The sequence below is a fragment of the Mobula hypostoma genome, chromosome 9 (genome assembly GCF_963921235.1).
Source record: "Mobula hypostoma chromosome 9, sMobHyp1.1, whole genome shotgun sequence".
Taxonomy (NCBI): Eukaryota; Metazoa; Chordata; class Chondrichthyes; order Myliobatiformes; family Myliobatidae; genus Mobula; species Mobula hypostoma.
In genome coordinates, this window is record NC_086105.1 from 76,175,852 (window position 1) to 76,195,322 (window position 19,471).

General features: G+C 44.5%; 1 protein-coding gene across 2 annotated transcripts in view; it reads right to left on the bottom strand.

Annotated features, from left to right (window-relative positions):
• kics2 (KICSTOR subunit 2) overlaps positions 1 to 19,471 on the bottom strand; it is a 62,909-nt gene that overhangs the window by 22,276 nt on the left and 21,162 nt on the right. Inside the window, exon 3 of one of the 2 annotated variants that reach the window (XM_063058505.1) lies at positions 1 to 19,471. This exon is cut by the window's right edge and continues 10,794 nt beyond it. The exons of the other annotated variant lie outside the window; for it this stretch is intronic. The gene's annotated coding sequence lies outside the window, so the exon portion shown is untranslated. 2 annotated transcript variants of the gene reach the window in all.

Here is a 19,471-nt window from a genome sequence, read left to right on the forward strand (position 1 = left end):
ATTGTTTAGTGCTCTTGCTGCTACAATGTGAAAGAAAGCAACAAACAATTTCCAGGATCAGCAAATGAAATTTAAGTGAGCCTTTCTTTATAAAGGAAACTAAAGTGCTTGAATTTCAGGTTGAGTCTTAATGAGGTTCAGTAATGGGTGGAGGATTGCTTTGGCTTCAGTTAAAAAGGATGTAACATTATTGTATCTAAGACTTTCAACTTCTTCCAGGTTGTCCTTTTCCAAATAGTTTCCTTAGTGATTCAGAAAAAAACTCTCAAATTCACAATGGTCCATTGGAATGCAAAGTGGACATGGAATGATGAAGCACTGTGGTGAAAGCTTAGCCTGAGCTTGGAGTATTAGACTGAATGCTTAGTCTCATGATGAGCCAGCAGAACAAAGACACAGTCTGTGCAATGAATCAGAATCAGAATCAGATTTATTGTCACCGGCACATGTTGTGGAATTTGTTAATTTAGCAGCAGCAGTACAATGCAATTCATGATAATATAGAAGGGGAGAAAAGTACTGTAAATCAATTACAGTAATTATATATAAGTATATTAAATAGTTTTAAAAAGCACAAAACAGAAAAAATATTTTTTTACAAGTGAGGTAGTGTTCATCGATGGGTTCAACATCCATTTCAGAATTGGATGGCAGATGGGAAGAAGCTACTCCTGAATCACTGAGTGCGTGCCTTCTTCCTGACGGTAACAATGAGAATAAAGCAGGTCCTGGATGATGGGGGTCCTTAATAATGGACGCGGCTTTTCTGGGGCATGTCTCCTTGATGATGTCTTGGATACTATAGAGGCTAGTATAGAGGAGATGACTCATTTTACAACTTTCTTGTAGCCTCTTTCAGTCCTGTGCAATAGCCCCCACCCCACTTCACCAGACAGTGGTGCAGCCTGTCAGAATGCTCTCCACGGTACATTTGTAGAAGTTTTTGAGTGTTTTAGGTGACAAACCAAATCTCTTCAAACTCCAAATGAAATATAGCCGCTACCTTGCCTTCTTTGCATTGGCATGTTGGGACCAGGTTAGAGATCGTGACACCCAGGAACTTGCAATTGCTCACTCACACCACTTCTGATCCTCCTATGATTGATTCATGTTCCCTTGCCTTATCCTTCCTGAGGTCCACAATCAGTTCTTGGACAATGGACTATCAAAGTGGACAAAGCTTTCACACTACTGAGTCCAGATGAAAGGTCACCAGACTTCAGGATGTTTGCATGGATGTACCATGGAGAGCACTCTGACTGGTTGTATCTCCACCTAGTTTGGAGGCTCCAATGCCCAGGATTGTGCAGAGTTGTAAAGTCAGCCAGCTGCTTCATGGGTATAAGCCTCCACACCATCAAGGGCATCTTCAAAAAGCAGTGCATTAAGGACCCCCACAATCTGGGACATGCCCTCTTCTCATTACTACCATCAGAGAGGAGGTAACTGAGCCTAAAGGCCCATGGCTTCTTCCCCTTTGCCATCAGATTTCTGAATGGTCCACGAACCTTGCCATACCTCTTTTTTACTCTTTATTGTTTGTGTATCTGTCTATCTAACTATTTACTTGTAATTAATAGTGACGTTTATGCCTTGCACTGTACTGCCAAAAAACACAAATTTCACTATATATATATATCAATGATTCTGATTCTGATGTCGGCTGTCCATTTCCATCTACATTTCTGCCAGAGTTCCTCCAGCAGATCATTTGTCGCTCTGGACCCCACCATCTGCAGCTTCTTGTGTTTTTTTTAAAGTAAAATTGATTGTCAGAATATACACACAGTCCATCCAAAGGCCATCTGATCAAATTGGCTGCTCCACTACTGGCAGCCAAGACAAACACACCGACTGCGCAGACAGATCGCATAACGGGTGCAATGTACTACAGAACACGTGTATAGTCTCTATCTTGAAATCTCAGAGTGACGACTGAGGCAGCGTAGAAGACTGCCAAAGCAAAGACCTGATGGAGTTAATGCTACGTCTGTGATATAGATCACCAGGATGAATGATTAACCAGTGTGACAGCCACCAAAGTTCAAAAGTTCAAAGTAAATTTATTATCAAACTACATATATCTCACCATATACAAACCTGAGATTCACTTCCTTGTTGGCAATCACAGTAAATACAAGAAACACAATAGAATCAATGTAAGACCTATCCAATCGGATGGACAATAACCAATGTGCAAAAGACAACACTGTAAATACAAAATTAAAAAAATAAATAAAATAATAATAAATAAATATCAAGAACATAAGATGAGGAGTCCTTGAAAGTGAGTCCATAGGTTATGAGGAACAGTTCAATAATGGGCCAAGTGAAGTTATCCCCCCGATTCAATAGCCAGATGATTGGGTAATAACTGTTTCTGAACCTGGTGGTGTGGGTCCTGAAGCTGCAATACCCTCCTCCTGACAGCGGCAGCGAGAAGAGAGCATAACCTGGACGGTGGAGGTCTTGTTTTCCTGTGACAGTGTTCCCTGTAGCTGTGCTCAATGATGGGGAAGGCTTTAACCATGATGGACTGGGTTGTATCAACTATGTTTTCTATTCAAAAAGGCATTGGTGTTTCCTTAACAGGCTGTGATGCAGTCAGTATAGACATGTTGGCCCATTGTAGTATTGCGTGCACGCTTGGTGGAATGGAATACCAGGGGAAATCCAGTGCCTGTAAGATCAGCTACCAGACAGAAGGCAGCAAAGTTGAGGTGAGAGATCACCTGAGTCAACGCCATGGACCACCAAAGCAAATACATGGTCTATGTAATGGCCTACCAGAGCACATGTCTGGCCACCAACCTCCAGAACAGATCACAGCTTAGATGCAAAATCTGCACAAAGGACAGCGAAACTAAACCTTAGGTCGTAGGATGGATAGTGAATGGTCTCGGAAAGGGATTAGCTACACTAATGCAAATGAACAAGGTCAAAATTTAGATGATATCTCTGTCATCTTCAGCAGGACTCATTGTCTGAGTGAATGCATATTCTGTGTGATGGGGCTCTTGGCCCACACAACATACTCAGAGCAAATATACAGAACTTGTGCTGACCTACCAACACAAATATTCACTCTAGCAGAACCTCAAGTGGGCTATGGGGTTGCTTTGGCCTCTCTTCATGCTAGCTACTGCATTTGCTTCGAGAATCAACCATGCCAATCAACTACATTGACAATAGTTGGTGATTAACTTTGACAACATGATGAGACACCACTCTCAATGTGGTTGAAGGTCACTGTTGAGGGCCAAAACAAATCAAGGACCAGGATCAACTTTATTCGCCAATTACAAATACATTTACATGTATTAGGAATCCGTTGTGGTGTGGACATCAGGGCACAATGGGCAATGAGAAACAATATTCAATGCTTACAAAGAATAAAGAATCAAATTTATATACATACTATTATTAAATATTTTCTATATTATATAGAAATAAAGTTAGAGATTAAATTATGCATATGGAATCAAATGTACATAAATACCAGCATGTACTTACAATATAAATATCTGCTGCATGCTACCACCCACACGGGACCCACTACAATAAACCTACCGACATAACCGATCGACAGATGACGCAATAGCCACTGCTCTACACACTGTCCTTACACATCTGGAGAAGGGTGCTTATGTGAGAATGCTGTTCTTGGACTGCCATTTTAGCATTCAACACCATTAATTCCCTCCAGGCTTGACAAGAAGCTCAGAGACCTCGACCTTCACCCTGCAGTGTGCAGCTGGATCCTGGTGTCAGATCACTGGCAGGTGGTAAGAGTGGGCTCCCTCACCTCTGTCCCTCAACACAGGTGTCCCTCAGGGCTGTGTCCTAGGCCCTCTCCTTTACTCTGTACACCCATAACTGTGTCGCCACCCACAGCTCCAATCTGCTAATAAAATTTGCAGATGATACTACATTGATTGGCCTTATCTCAAATACTAATGAGGCAGCCTACAGAGAAAAAGTCATCACCCTGACACAATGGTGTCAAGAAAACAAGCTCTCCCTCAATGTCGCAAAAACAAAAGAGCTGGCTGTGGATTACAGGAGGAACGGAGACAGGCTAACCCCTATTGACATCAATGGATCTGGGGTTGAGAGGGTGAACAGCTTTAAGTTCCTCAGCCTACACATCACCGAGGATCTCATGGTCTGTACATACCGACTGTGTGGTGAAAAAAAAGTACAAGCACCTCTTTCAGCTCAGACGGTTGAAGAAGTTGGGCACGAGTCCCTAAATCCTAAGGACTTTCTACTGAGGCACAATTGAGAGCATCCTGACTGGCTGCATCACTGCTTGGTATGAGAACTGTACTTCCCTCAATGGCTGAGCTCTGCAGAGAGTGGTGCAGTCAGTCCAGTGCATCTGTAGATGTGAAATTCCCACTATACAGGACATTTAAGAATACAAGAACATAAGAAATAGGAGCAGGAGTAGGCCATCCAGTTCAACGAGCCTGCACCACCATTCAATAAGATCATGGCTGATCTGTCCGTAAACTCAGCTCCATCTACCTGCCTTTCCCCCATAACCCTTAATTCCCTTACTATGTAAAAACCTATCTGTTTCTTAAATATATTTAGTGAGGAAGCCTCAACTGCTTCCCTGCACAGAGAATTTCACAGATTCACCACTCTTTGGGAAGAACAGTAAAAAAAGAACAGTCCTAAATCTTCTCCCCTGAATCTTGAGGCAATGTCCCCAAGTTTGAGTCTCACCTACCAATGGAAACAACTTTCTTACTTCTACCTTATCTATCCTTTTCAAAATTTTGTATGTTTCTGTAAGATCCCCTCTCATTTTTCTGAACTCCAGAGAGTATAGTCCCAGGCGACTCAATCTCTCCTCATAGGTTAACACCTTCATCTCTGGAATCAACCTGGTGAACCTCCTCTGCACTGCCTCCAAAACCAGCATATCCTTCCTCAAGTATGGAGACCAGAACTGCACACAGTACTCCAGGTGCGGCCTCACCAGTACCCTGTATAGTTGCAGCATGACCTCCCTGCTCTTGAATTCAATCCCTCTAGCAATGAAGGCCAACATTCCATTTGCCTTCATAATAACCTGTTATACCTGCAAGCGAACTTTTTGCAATTCATGAACAAGCACTCCCAAGTCCCTCTGCACAACAGCATGCTGCAATCTTTCACCATTTAAATAAAATAATCTGCCCTTCTATTATTGCTTCCAAAGTGGATGATCTCGCATTTACCAATGTTGTATTCCATCTGCCAGACCTTGGCCCACTCACTTAACCTATCTATATCCCTCTGCAGACTCTCCACATCCCCTGTACAATTTGCTTTTCCACTCAGTTTAGTGTCATCAGCAAATTTTGCTACACTATACTCAGTCCCTCTTCCAAATCATCAATGTAAATGGTAAACAGCTGCGGGCCCAGCACCAACCCCTGCGACACCCCACTCACCACTGACTGCCAGCCGGAGGAACACCCATTTATACCAACTCTCTGCCTTCTATTGGTTAACCAATCCACTATCCATGCCAATACACTTCCTCCAACTCCCTGCATCCATATCTTATTTATAAGTCTCTTGTGCAGCACCTTATCGAACACCTTCTGGAAATCCAAGTATATGACATCCACCCATCCACCTGTTCCCCTCTATCCACTGCACTCATTATGTCTTCAAAGAACTCCAGTAAGTATAGGACCTGCCCTTTCTAAATCCATGCTGTGTCTGTCTAATGGAACCACTCCTTTCTAAACGTTTCGCTATTTCTTCCTTAATGACAGCTTCAAGCATTTTCCTGACTACAGATGTTAAGCTAACTGGCATATAGTTGCCAATTTTTTGCCTACATCCTTTTTCAAAAAGTGGTGTGACATTTGCTGTCTTCCTATCCACCAGGACCTGCCCAGAGTCCAGAGAGTTTTGATAAATCATTACCAACGCGTCTACTATCCCATCAGGACCAGGGGACTTGTCCACCTTCAGGCCTTCTAGTTTGCTCATCACTATCTCCTCAGTGACACTGATTTTATCGAGGTCCTCACCTCCCATTTCGTCCATAACATCGTCTTTGGCATATTAGATGTGTCCTCCACCGTGAAAACTGACACAAAATAGTCGTTCAATGCCTCAGCCATTTCCTTATCACCCAATACCAATTTCCCCTTATCGTCTTCCAAGGGACCTACGTTGACCTTAGCCGCCCTCTTCTGCTTTATATATTTATAAAAACTTTTGCTATCTGTTTTTATATTTTGTGCTAATTTACTTTCATACTCTATCTTCCCTTTCCTATTTCCTGTTTAGTTGTTCTCTGTTGCTTTTTAAAGTTCTCCCAATCCTCCAGTCTCCCACTAGTCTTTGCGACTTTGCACACGAGCTTTTAATTTGATATTATCTTTTATTTCCTTAGTTATCCAAGGCTAGCTCTCCCCACACTTACTGTCCTTATTTTTGACCGGAATATACTTCTGCTGAGCACCGTGAAAAATCTCTTTGCAAGTATTCCACTGTTCCTCCACTGTCCTACCAAATAGCCTGTGCTCCCAATCCACATTAGCCAACTCCTCCCTCATCCCGTTGTAGTCTCCCTTGTTCAAGCATAATACACTAGTTTTAGATCTAACTATTTCATCCTCCATCTGAATGCAAAATTCAATCATACTATGATCACTCTTTCCAAGAGTATTCTTGACTACAAGATTGTTAATCTTACCTGCCTCATTGCACAGGACTAGATCTAAGATAGTATTTTCCCTTGTAGGTTCACTAACATGTTGCTCAAGAAAGCCATCATGGATGCATTCTACAAAGTCCTCCTCAAGACTTCCCTGACCAACCCGATTCACCCAATCTATGTGGAAGTTAAAATCCCCCATGACAATTGCCGTTCCGTTCTTCTCAGTTATTTCTTGGTTAAACGCCTCTGCCATGGCAATATTTTTATTAGTTGGCCTATAGACAACTCCCACCAGTGATTTTTTCCCTTTACTATTCTTAATCTCTACCCAGATGGACTCAACATTCTGCTCCGTAGATCTTATATCGTCTCTCGTAATCACCCTGATCTCATCTCTAATCAAGAGGGCCACCTCACCTCCTCTGCCTTCCTGCCTACCTTTCTGTATTACCTGATACCCTTGGATATTTAATGCCCAGTCATCTCCACCCTGCAACCAGGTTTCTGTAATGGCCACTAAATCATATGCCTTAGTACTGATCTGTGCCACAAGTTCACTAACCTTGTTTCTAATACTATGGGCATTTAGATAAAGTGCCCTTATACTCATTGTCCTTTTAGAATCCAGTGACCTATGCGATTTTTGCTTTTTACTTTTATGCACTCTACTCTTACTTTTTTCTTCACTAACTTTAGCTTTGGTCTCTGCATCACTTCCCTCTTCTTCTCTGTGTCGGTTCCCATCCCCCCGCCATATTAGTTTAAAGCCTCCCCAACAGCACTAGCAAACAATCTCCCTAGGACATTGATCCCGGCCCTGCCCAGATGTAGACCGGACAGTACTGGTCCCACCTCCCCCAGAAGCGGTTCCAATGCCCCAAGAATCTGAAACCCTCCCTCCTGCACCACCGCTCAAGCTACATATTCATTCTAGCTATCCTGCTATTCCAACTCTGGCTAGCATGGGGCACCGGTAATAATCCTGAGATGATTACCTTTGAGGTCCTACTCTTTAATTTATCTCCTAGCTCCCTAAGTTCCAGCTTGTAGGACCTCATCCCACTTTCTTCCTTTATTGTTAGTACCTACATGCACCAGGACAGCTTTTTACAGCAACAAGTGTGTAAAAAGAGCCCGAAGGATCATTCAGGACTCAAGTCACCCCAACTACAAACTGTTCCAGCTGCTACTGTTCGGAAACAGTACCACAGCATAAAAACTAGGACCGACAGGCTCTGGGACAGCTTCTTCCATCAGACTGCTTAATTTATGCTGACGCAGCTATATTTCTATGTTATATTGACTATCCTGTTTATTAAAAATTGCTATAAATTGCACATTCAGACAGAGATGTAACATAAAGATTTTTACTCCTCACATACGTGAAGGATGTGAGATATGAAGTCAATTCAATTCAACAGCATTATAAAATGTGGTTTAAAATGTCTACAGTGCAATACAGTAAAGGATGAGGGACTAATAGACAGAGGGGTGTGGGGCTAATAGACAGAGGGGTGTGGGGGCTAATAGACAGAGGAGTGAGGGGGCTAATAGACAGAGGGGTGTGGGGGCTAATAGACAGAGGGGTGAGAGGGCTAAGTAGGATGGTTGATCATATTAACTGCCCGGGGGAACAAAATTTTTAACAGGCATGGTTTTTGTTTTAATAGTCCTATAGCACTTTCCAAAAGAGAGCTGTAGGAAAAGGCAGTTTAAGACCATAAGATACAGGAGCAGAATTAGGCCATTTCGCCTATTGAGTCTGTTCCGCCATTTCATCATGGCTGATCCAATTTTCCTTTCAGCCCCAATCTCCCATAAAATCAGGCTGCAGTAGCTGGCAAAGAAGGGTAGCTAAAGAGAATCCATGGCCTACTGATAATTCTGTCAGAGTGAGTGCATGGCCCATGTGACAGATTGTCAGTGAATGTGTTGACCACAGAATAGGCCACTAAGTGAATACCTAATCCTGTATGTTACAAAGCATATGCGCTAAATAAATCTGAATCTAATCCATAGGATCCCCAAAGTGAATGCACAGTCTCTGGGCCGAATGACAGAGTAAATACATAGCTGACACAGTGCACTAACAATGTGAACTCATTGTATCTGCAATGAACCATGAGAGACAATAGAATAATTGAATTTGCAAATTCCCATGTCCCAGCTGTTTGAATTATGGTCTTATACAACAATTTGAATGTGCAGGAATGCAGAGAATAGTGGACTCTTGACAGGCACAGTCCATTGGTAGCATCTACAGGAGGTGTTACCTCAAGAAGACCAAATCCATCATCAGAGATCCTCCAATTTCTGGACCATGCAATCTTCTCACAGCCTGCAGCTGCCAGGAGGCCTGAAGTCACACACCATCAGATTCAAGAACAGCTACTTCTCTTCAACCTTATCTCTTATGAGTTGAGATTTAAAGGGCAAAAGTTTCGGGGTAACATGAGGGGGAACTTCTTTACTCAGAGAGTGGTAGCTGTGTGGAACAAGCTTCCAGCAGAAGTGGTTGAGGCAGGTTCGATGTTGTCGTTTAAAGTTAAGTTGGATAAATATATGGACAGGAAAGGAATGGAGGGTTGTGGGCTAAGTGCAGGTCGGTGGGACTAGGTGAGAGTAAGAGTTCGGCACGGACTAGAAGGGCCGAGATGGCCTGTTTCTGTGCTGTAATTGTTATATGGTTAACCATTCAATTCCTGAACCAATTTCCACAACACTAACCACTACCTCAGTATCACAACACTATAACCACTTTGATGAATTGACACTACAATGGACCTTGTTCGAATTGTATCCTTTCTTGTAAAACTAGTGTATAATTTATGTTTTTCTTGTGAATGCTGCTCATGTGATACAAAGTGCCTATGATGCTGCTGCAACTAAGTTTGTTATTCCACCTATGTATTTGTGCTTATGAGGGTGTATGGGGTGTCAGGGAGGGGTAGCACCTCTGGTGGGGGAACATGTTGCGTCCTTTTCAAGGCAGTTAGTCCACCTTCGGTCCCCACCTGGTACTCAGCTCTCACCTGTGGCTCCTCGTAGCTGTTTGCATGCGACAGCGGCCACACCCCGGGCAACAGCTTTGACAAGCCGGCTAAACCAGATGAGGGTAGCCAACGGGTCTCAAACCCTCGGTGAGATAGGGAGTTGTCTCTCCCAGCATGTGAAGACAGACTCCGGCGGATTGAGCGGACGAGCCCAATGGAAGGTCCAATGGTCAAGAAGGCAGTCTCTGCAAGTGTCGTGGATCGTGTAGAGCATGACAAGACACAGAAGAGGTCCTGGTCATCCACTGCACCTAGTCCCATCTCCAGCCGTCTCGACTCTTGTCTTGCCACTGGATCCAGATGGGAATTGGGAAGAGAGAGTGAGGCCGATCCTGCACAACTCTCCCTCACTTAAATCCAAATCAAGCGCTCGTCTCGACACCGTCATCATCATCCTCAACTTTTGAAGTCCTGTGGCGATGGGCGAGTGACGAAGCAGCAGGTGTGGATACACTGGGAGCTGTAGTCACAGACCTGCACACAGGCAGCTCAGGTCTAATGGTCGTTTTTCACTGACCGAAGCAGCAGTGAAACTCGGCATCTAACTTGGCGACTGAGCAGCCCTCTTTAGGAATGCACTGCTCACCCCTGTAGTATGAGGAAGGGGATAGAAAACGTGCCCCAAACATAGCCTGCTTCATTACACCCTGGCCAGTTTGCCGCAGCTGGTGGGGATCCTATCTTGGCGGTTGAACAAACACAACGAAACGCAAGGTGACACCACTCACCATTGGCACTTGGAACATGTGCACGCTATTGGACAACCCTACAGCAAACAGACCAGACAGAAGAACAGCCTTAGTTGCCAGAGAGCTTGCAAGCTACAACATTGACATAGCAGCCCTGAGGGAGACTTGTCTTGCCAACATAGGTCAGCTGACTGAAACTGGAGCAGATACACTTTTTTCTGGAGCAGTCGCGGCAGCGATGAGCGTCGTGATGCTGGAGTTGGATTCACCGTCAGGAGTCACTTTGTTCGGAAACTTGCCAGTCTCCCCAAGGGTGTGAGTGACTGGCTCATGACACTACAGCTTCCGCTACAGAACAGAAGTCAAGCCACCCTGATCAGCGCCTATGCCCCCAAAATGACCAACCCGGAAGAAACTAAAGACAGGTTCTATGAAGAACTAGACGCCCTGCTATCAGCAGTGAGCAGTGCCAACAAGCTGATCTTGCTCGGCAACTTCAATGCAAGAGTAGGGTGCGACTCCGCAGCCTGGCAGGGAGTCGTTGGGAGTCATGGAGTGGGCAAATGTAACAGTAACGGCCTACTCTTACTGAAGACCTGTGCAGCATACAACCTGCTCATCACCAACACAACTTTCCGCCTGCCTACCCATAACAAGACCTCCTGGATGCACTCCCGCTCTAAGCATTGGCATCTTATCGACTATGTCATTGTCAGAAGAAAAGACAGGCAGGATGTCAGTGACCAAGGCCATGTGTGGTGCTGACTGCTGGACAGATCACAGGCTCATTGTCTCCAAAATGAAGCTCTGCATCAGACCCAAGAGGCAAACACAAGGAAGCAAGGCTATGAAAAGAATCAATGTGACGAGGCTGAAGAACCCCAGCATTGCTTCAGCACTGGTTGAAGATTGAGGAACCAAGCTTGCTGACCTACACCTTGTAGGCAGCGCTGTGGATGACTGGGATCACTTCAGGGATGCTGTCCATTCATCTGCACTGAAGATGCTAGGGCTCTCTACCCGCAAGCAGCATGACTGGTTCGATGAGAATGATGAGTAGATACAGGCTCTACTTGTTGAAAAGCACCACCTTCATCGTGCCCATCAGAACGACCCATCATCAGCTGCCAAGATAAACGCCTTTACCAGTGCTCGCAGGACAGTCCAGAATAAACTGCGTAAAATGCAAGATGCCTGGCTGAGCGCCAAGGCAGATGAAATACAGGGATACGCTGACAGAAACGACTTAAAACAATTCTATGAAGCCCTCAACACTCTGTACGGACCTCAGTCTCTCCGGAGCTCCCCCCTCCTGAGTATAGATGGTACAACTCTCATTACAGAGAAGGCTCAGATCCTGCAGAGGTGGGCTGAACACTCTGAAGCCATCCTCAACCGACCGTCATCTATTAACGATGAGGCGATAGACAGGATTCCCTAGGTCGACATCAACAGCGCCATGGATGACCCACCGGTAGTAGCCTAAGTCACGAAAGCTGTCAGCCAGCTATCCAGTGGCAAAGCCCCAGGGGCAGACGCCATACCTGCAGAGATCTACAAAGCCAGTGGTCCTATACTTATAGAGAAGTCTTTTTGGAAGCATGGATCCATTCCTCAGGAACTTAAAAATGCATCCATGGTACACCTCTATAAGAGGAAGGTCAATCGACAGGTATGCGACAACCACCGAGGAATCTCGCTACTCTCCATTGCAGGAAAAACCCTTGCAAGAGTCCTGTTAAATTGTCTGGTCACCCATCTGGAGCTGGGCCTGCTGCCAGAGTCACAGTGTGGCTTTCGCAAAGGCCGTGGGACTATTGACATGATTTTTGCCGCGCGCCAACTTCAGAAGCAGTGTCAGGAGCAGAATCGCGAACTCTACACAACTTTTGTTGACCTCACGAAAGCCTTCAACACTGTCTGCTGACAAGGGTTGTGGAGGATCATGTCAAAGTTCGGCTGCCCCTCCAGATTCATTCAGATAGTATGCCAGTTCCATGACGGCATGATGGCCAGAGTGCTGGATGGCGGAGAATCCTCTGAGGCGTTCCCAGTCACCAATGGCGTCAAACAGGGTTGTGTGCTCGCACCCACACTGTTCAGCATGATGTTTACTGCCTTGCTGAATGATATCTTCCAGGACAGTGATGCTGGAATCAGCCTCAAGTACAGAGTGGATGGGAAGCTCTTCAACCTGAGGAGACTTCAAGCTATTACCAAAGTGAAGGAGACTGTTCTGAGAGAAATCCTTTTTGCCGATGACTGTGCCCTCTATACTGGCTCGGAGCTAGAGATGCAAGTCAATATGGGCAAATTCTCCACGGCTTGTGACAACTTTGGACTCACCACTAACATCAAAAAGACTGAAGTCATGCACCAGCCTGCCCCTCATGCACCGTACACAGAACCAAAAATCACAATCAAAGGACAGAAACTACAGGCAGTTGACCTGTTTACTTAGCTTTGCAGCACCCTCTTCCGAGCAGTGACTATTGATACAGACGTTAACTGCAGAATAGCAAAGGCAAGTTCTGCTTTCAGTAGACTGTGCCCAAACTGTATGGGAATGCCGAGGAATCAGTCCAGCAACAAAACTGAAGGTCTACAGAGCTGTGGTACTCACTACCCTCCTGTATGTCTGTGAAACGTGGACTATGTATCAAAGGCATGCAAGACAGCTCAACCATTTCCATATGACTTGTCTTCGCAGAATATTAGGCATCAGATGGCAAGGCAAAGTACCAGACACTGAAGTTCTTTCTAGAGCAAGTCTACCATCAGTCATACATTGCTGATGAGAGCACAGACCTGGTGGGCAGGTCATATCATCTGCGTACCAGTCGAGTGCATACCCAAGCAGCTCCTTTTCGGTCTGCTGGAAGACGCTCGCATAGAGGGCAGAAGAAACGTTACAAAGACACACTAAAGGCCTCCCTGAAGTCGCTTGACATAGACACGACCTCCTGGGAAACGCTGGCACAAAACCGCCCTGCCTGGCGCAGCCTTATCCACAAGGGCTGTCAAGCTTACGAAGCAAGGTACATTGCTGAAGCACAACATAAACATGAGCTGCGCAAGTCCAGAGCCACCAGCGCAACAACTGCAGTGCCTACACGTCTGCCCAACATATGCCAGGCCATTCCGTGCCCGAATTGGCCTGACCAGTTATCTTCGGTCACACTGCATCCAGTCTCAAAGTGACTAATGGTGTCGAGGTCTTCAACGACGACGATGGACGAACGATATGTTTATGACAATAAACTCGACTTTAGGCTTTCGGTGGACCTCTATAGAAACATAGAGACATAGAAAATCTATAGCATAATACAGGCCCTTTGGCCCACAAAGTTGTGCCAAACATGTCCCTACCTTAGGAATTACTAGAGTTACCCACAGCCCTCTATTTTTCTAAGCTCCATGTACCTATCCAGGAGTCTCTTAAAAGACCCTATCGAGGCAGGTTCGATGTTGTCATTTAAAGTTAAATTGGATAGCTATATGGACAGGAAAGGAATGGAGGGTTATGGGCTGAGTGCAGGTCGGTGGGACTAGGTGAGAATAAGAGTTTGGCACGGACTAGAAGGGACGAGATGGCCTGTTTCCGTGCTGTAATTGTTATATGGTTATATGGCATCCGCCTCAAACACCATTGCCGGCAGCCCATTCCAAGCACTCACCACTCTCTGTGTAAAAAACTTACCCCTGACATCTCCTCTGTACCTACTCCCAAGCACCTTAAACCTGTCTCCTCTTGTGGTAGCCATTTCAGCCCAGGGAAAAAGCCTCTGACTATCCACATGATCAATGCCTCTCATCATCTTATATACCTCTATCAGGTCACCTCTCATTCTCCGTCGCTCCAAGGAGTAAAAGCTGAGTTCACTCAACCTGTTTTCATAAGGCATGCTCCCCAATCCAGGCAACATCCTCGTAAATCTCCTCTGCACCCTTTCTATGGTTTCCACATCCCTCCTGTGGTGAGGTGACCAGAACCAAGCACAGTACTCCAAGTGGGGTCTGAGCAGGGTCCTACATGGCTGCAACATTACCTCTCGGCTCCTAAATTCAATGATCGATGAAGGTCAATACACCGTATGCCTTCTTAACCACAGAGTCAACCTGCACAGCTGCTTTGAGAGTTCTATGGACTCGGACCCCAAGATCCCTATGATCCTCCACAATGCCAAGAGTCTTACCATTAATACTATATTCTGCCATTAAATCTGACCTACCAAAATGAACCACTTCACACTTACCTGGGTTGAACCCCATCTGCCACTTCTCAACTCAGTTTTGCATCCTATCAATGTCTCGCTATAACCTCTGACAGCCCTCCACACTATCCACAACACCTCCAACCTTTGTGTCATCAGCAAACCTACTAACCCATCCCTCCACTTCCTCATCCAGGTCATTTATAAAAATCATGAAGAATAAGGGTCCCGGAACAGATCCCTGAGGCACACCACTGGTCCCCGACCTCCATGCAGAATATGACCCGTCTACAACCACTCTTTGCCTTCTGTGGGCAAGCCAGTTCTGGATCCACAAAGCAATGTTCCCTTGGATCCCATGTCTCCTTACTTTCTCTATGATAAATGTACACCTTTGTAAGCACCAACAAGACCTGAAACACTGACTGTTTAATCCCCTCCATACATATTGCCTGAACTGCTGAGTTTCTTCAGCATCTTATCTGTTGCTAAAGGAAAGATACTGGAGCTGAGCACAGTATCTGCCAGTCTGTAGGTCAGGCATTCTGGCCCACTTACTTTTACATGTACAGTTCCATTTCAAGATTCTGTATTAAGTTGTTTAAAAAGAATTCCATGAAATCAGCAACTTGAAAGGATGAATTTCAATGCCATTGTAGCAATCTTAGTTGGCTTTGTTTCTCTTCCAGCATTCCTCGTTGGATTCTTTGCCTGTTTGCTGGTGTTTGCCATGTAACTAAATTGCTGGTGTTTGTCATTTAAATTAATTACTGATTTCACAGTTCCTCAAATCAGTGGCATGAATCCTGTTTCTAAGATCAAAGTTCAAAGTAAATTTCTTATCAAAGCACATACATGTCACCGTATACAACCCCGAGATCTGTTTTCTTGCAGGTATACTCTGTAAATCCAACAACCATAATAGAATCAATGAATGACCTAGCAGTGTGCAAAAGACAACAAATACAAAAGAAAAAAGAAATAATCAATAAATATTGAGAACATGAGATACAGAGTCCTTTGAAAGTGAGTCCATAGATTGTGGCAACATTTTAGTGATGGGCAAGAGAAGCTAAGTGATGTTATCCCCTCTGGTTCAAGAGCCTGATGCTTGAGAGCTCCTAAACCTGCTGGTGTGAGTAACTTCTGATGGCAGCAATGAGTAAGAGGTTGTTGAGATTTTCAAACTCCCTCTTATATGCAGATTTGTCAGCACCTTTGATTTGGCCATCTACTTTTTCAGCATTCCTTCAGGATCAAGCATTATTTGCCTGCACTCCATTTCTGAGGTGATTGATGGGACCTGCAGACTGGAGTAGTTTACTCTGGGTTACTGTGTGCTCCTATAACATGGACATGTTTCTCAGTTCCATTCATTTCCCATTTGAAGTGATCATGTGCCCAAGCTTTCCTTGATTCAATGTGAGTGTTACACTTTCTCAGGCAGGTTTTGAAACATCCTTGGATCTTTACATCTGTCCACCCAGCAATCTTCCCTTGAATCTGGTGTCATGTGGGTGAATGACTCAGGTTATCCTTCACAAACAATTGGATTTAATTTGGATTTTACTTGGCCTGGGAGTAGGCACTCACTTTGGTTCGCATGTCCCAAGACTGGGTTTGAAGTAATTTGAACAGATTTGGTGGTACCTCTCTGATGTCTTGAGAGCTATATTGTAGGTCACCCACATTTTAGAACCATACAGGAGGGCAGAAATCACAAGACCTCGAGCGCTATGGAGGGATTTTCATCATTGATATCTGCCTTTGCTAAGAGATAGTACCCAGGACACAGGAACTGGTCTGCGTTTCATCAAGGACCTTTGTTGTCAAAGGGCACAATTGTCCTGCAGGGAGAGGTTGATAGAGAACCTTTGTTTTGCAGACTTTACGTGTGAAGCTATCCTTATATATGCCTATATATTACTGCTCAGTGAACAGATTCTAAACATGTACAATTACAGATGATGTCTCTGGAATATATCTTTATAGATGGTTCTGAATTAGAAATGACACAGGTTGAATAATTCCAGGACACATGTCAGTGATAAAAAAAAACTAACTCTTTTAAGACATAGGACCAGAATTAGGTTATTCAGCTCATTGAGTCTGCTCTGCCATTCCATCCAGGCTGATTTACTATCCCTCTCAACTCTATTCTCTTGCCTTCTCCCTGTAACCTTTGACACCATTACTAATCAAGAATCTATCAACCTCCACTTCAAATACCTAATGATTCCACAGACATCTGTGGCAATGAATTCCCACTGGCTAATGAAATTCCTCATCACTTCTGTTCTAAAGGGACATTCTTGTATTCTGAGAATATGCCCCCTGGTCAACTCCTCCACAATAGGAAGCATCCTCTCCATATCCATTCTCTGGGCCTTTCAATATTCAGAAGGTTTCAATCAGATCCCCCTCCCCTCAGTCTTCTAAACTCCAGAGCAGGAGCCATCAAATGCTCCTCCTACATTAACCCTTTCATTCCCAGGATCATTCTTGTGTACTTCCTCTGGACCATCTCCAATGCCAGCACGTCTTATCTTAGATAAGGGGCCCAGAACTCCTCACAATATTCCAAATGTGGCCTGATCAATGTCTTACAACGTCCTCCCTGCTGTCAGTCATGGGACAAGTTATTTCCAAGGTCTTTCTCAAACACCCCATAGGCAGAAGAACAGCTCCCAAATTGCAATTGCTCTGATATACAGAGGAGGACATGAACTTCACTGAGTGACCAGCCTAACAGAATAGTCAGGAGCAACACTAAGCAATGTACATGACCCTTTCCAACCTTTCCAAAGACTTTAGCATTAATTGAGGAGTACTGTGGAGCATCTCTTGTTGCCATTTTACCTGTGCTGCCTGACTGTATGAAGGTCACGGTTTTAAAACCACAGTGCACAAAGGTGTCAAGTAATCTCGTGTGATGTCATCGATATTTTTCTCAGCAATATGGCACCCCACCTCCAACATGCTTCCCAGTGAAGCAGAGCCAAACTACAGGATTAAAGGGAAACAGACTGATTGAATACGGTGTAGGGAAGTATACAGGAGAAGGAATAAAGATTTAGATTTGGTGCAGCCTGCCAATAACCATGACTTAAAGGTGGAATTTTATCTGCTGTTCCTCCCCCCCCCCCCCATAGATGCTGCATGACCATTTTCTGGAGATTAAAGATGTGATTGGAAACAACATTCAAATGGTTCCAATTACATTTATTAATTCAGCATATCAAGATTATTACATGTAATTTGATTTTCCAGAACACAGTTGTTGTTTAATCAATAACAATGCACTTAGCAATGCTAGTGGCTTTCAGCTGTTCTGCAAGTGTAGTGGCCACTTTATTAGGTGCACCTGCTCATTAATGCAAATATCTAATCAACCAATCAAGTGGCAGCAACTCTATGCATAAAAGCATGCAGACATGGTCAAGAGGTTCAGTTGTTGTTCAGACAAAACAGTAGAATAGAGAAGAAATGTGATCTAAGTGACTTTGACCATGGAATTATTGTTGGTGCCAGTCAAGGTGGTTTATTTCAGAAACTGCTGATCTCCTGAGATTTTCATGCACAACAGTCCCTAGAGTTTACAGTGCAAAACGCAAAAACATCCAGTGAGTGGCAGTTCTGGGGGACAAAAACACCTTGTTAATGAGAGGTCAGAGAAGAATGGCCATGCTGGTTCAAACTGACAAGAAGGCGACAGGAACTCAAATAACCACACGTTACAACAGCAGCATACAGAAGAGCATCTCTGAATGAATATGTTCAACCTTGAAATCTGGCTGAGTGGTGCTACAACAACCTCTTATTCAATGTCAGTGGGACCAAAGAGCTGATTATTGACTTCAGGTGGAGGAAATCAGAAGCCCATGAGCCAGTCCTCATTAGAGATGAAAAGGGTCAGCAACTTAAAATTCCTTGGTGTTATCATTTCAGAAGACCTGTCTTGGGTCCAGTAAGTACATTTACAAAGAAAGTACAGCAGCACCTCTACTTCCTAGGAGCTTGCAAAGATTTAGCACGACATCTAAAACTTTGACAAGCTTCTCTAGATGTGTGGTGGAGAGTATATTGACTGGCTACATCACAGCCTGGTATCGAAACATCAATGCCCTTGAACAGAAATTCTTACAAAAAGTAAGAATTTGGATGTGGGGGTAGAAGGGTGGGTTGGCAAGTTTGCAGACGACACAAAGGTTGGTGGGGTTGTAGATAGTGTAGAGAATTGTCAAAGATTGCAGAGAGACATTGATAGGATGCAGGAGTGGGCTGAGAAGTGGCAGATGGAGTTCAACCCAGAGAAGTGTGAGGTGGTACACTTTGGAAGGACAAACTCCAGGGCAGAGTACAAAGTAAATGGGAGGATACTTGGTAGTGTGGAGGAGCAGAGGGATCTGGGAGTACATGTCCACAGATCCCTGAAAGTTGCCTCACAGGTAGATAGGGTAGTTAAGAAAGTTTATGGGGTGTTAGCTTTCATAGTTGAGGGATAGAGTTTAAGAGTCGCGAGGTAATGATGCAGCTCTATAAAACTCTGGTTAGGCCACACTTGGAGTACTGTGTCCCGTTCTGGTCGCCTCATTATAGGAAGGATGTGGAAGCATTTGAAAGGGTACAGAGGAGATTTACCAGATGCTGTCTGGTTTAGAGAGTATGGATTATGATCAGAGATTAAGGGAGCTCGGACTTTACTCTTTGGAGAGAAGGAGGATGACAGGAAACATGATAGAGGTGTACAAGATATTAAGAGGAACAGACAGAGTGGATAGCCAGCGCCTCTTCCCCAGGGCACCACTGCTCAATACAAGAGGACATGGCTTTAAGGTAAGG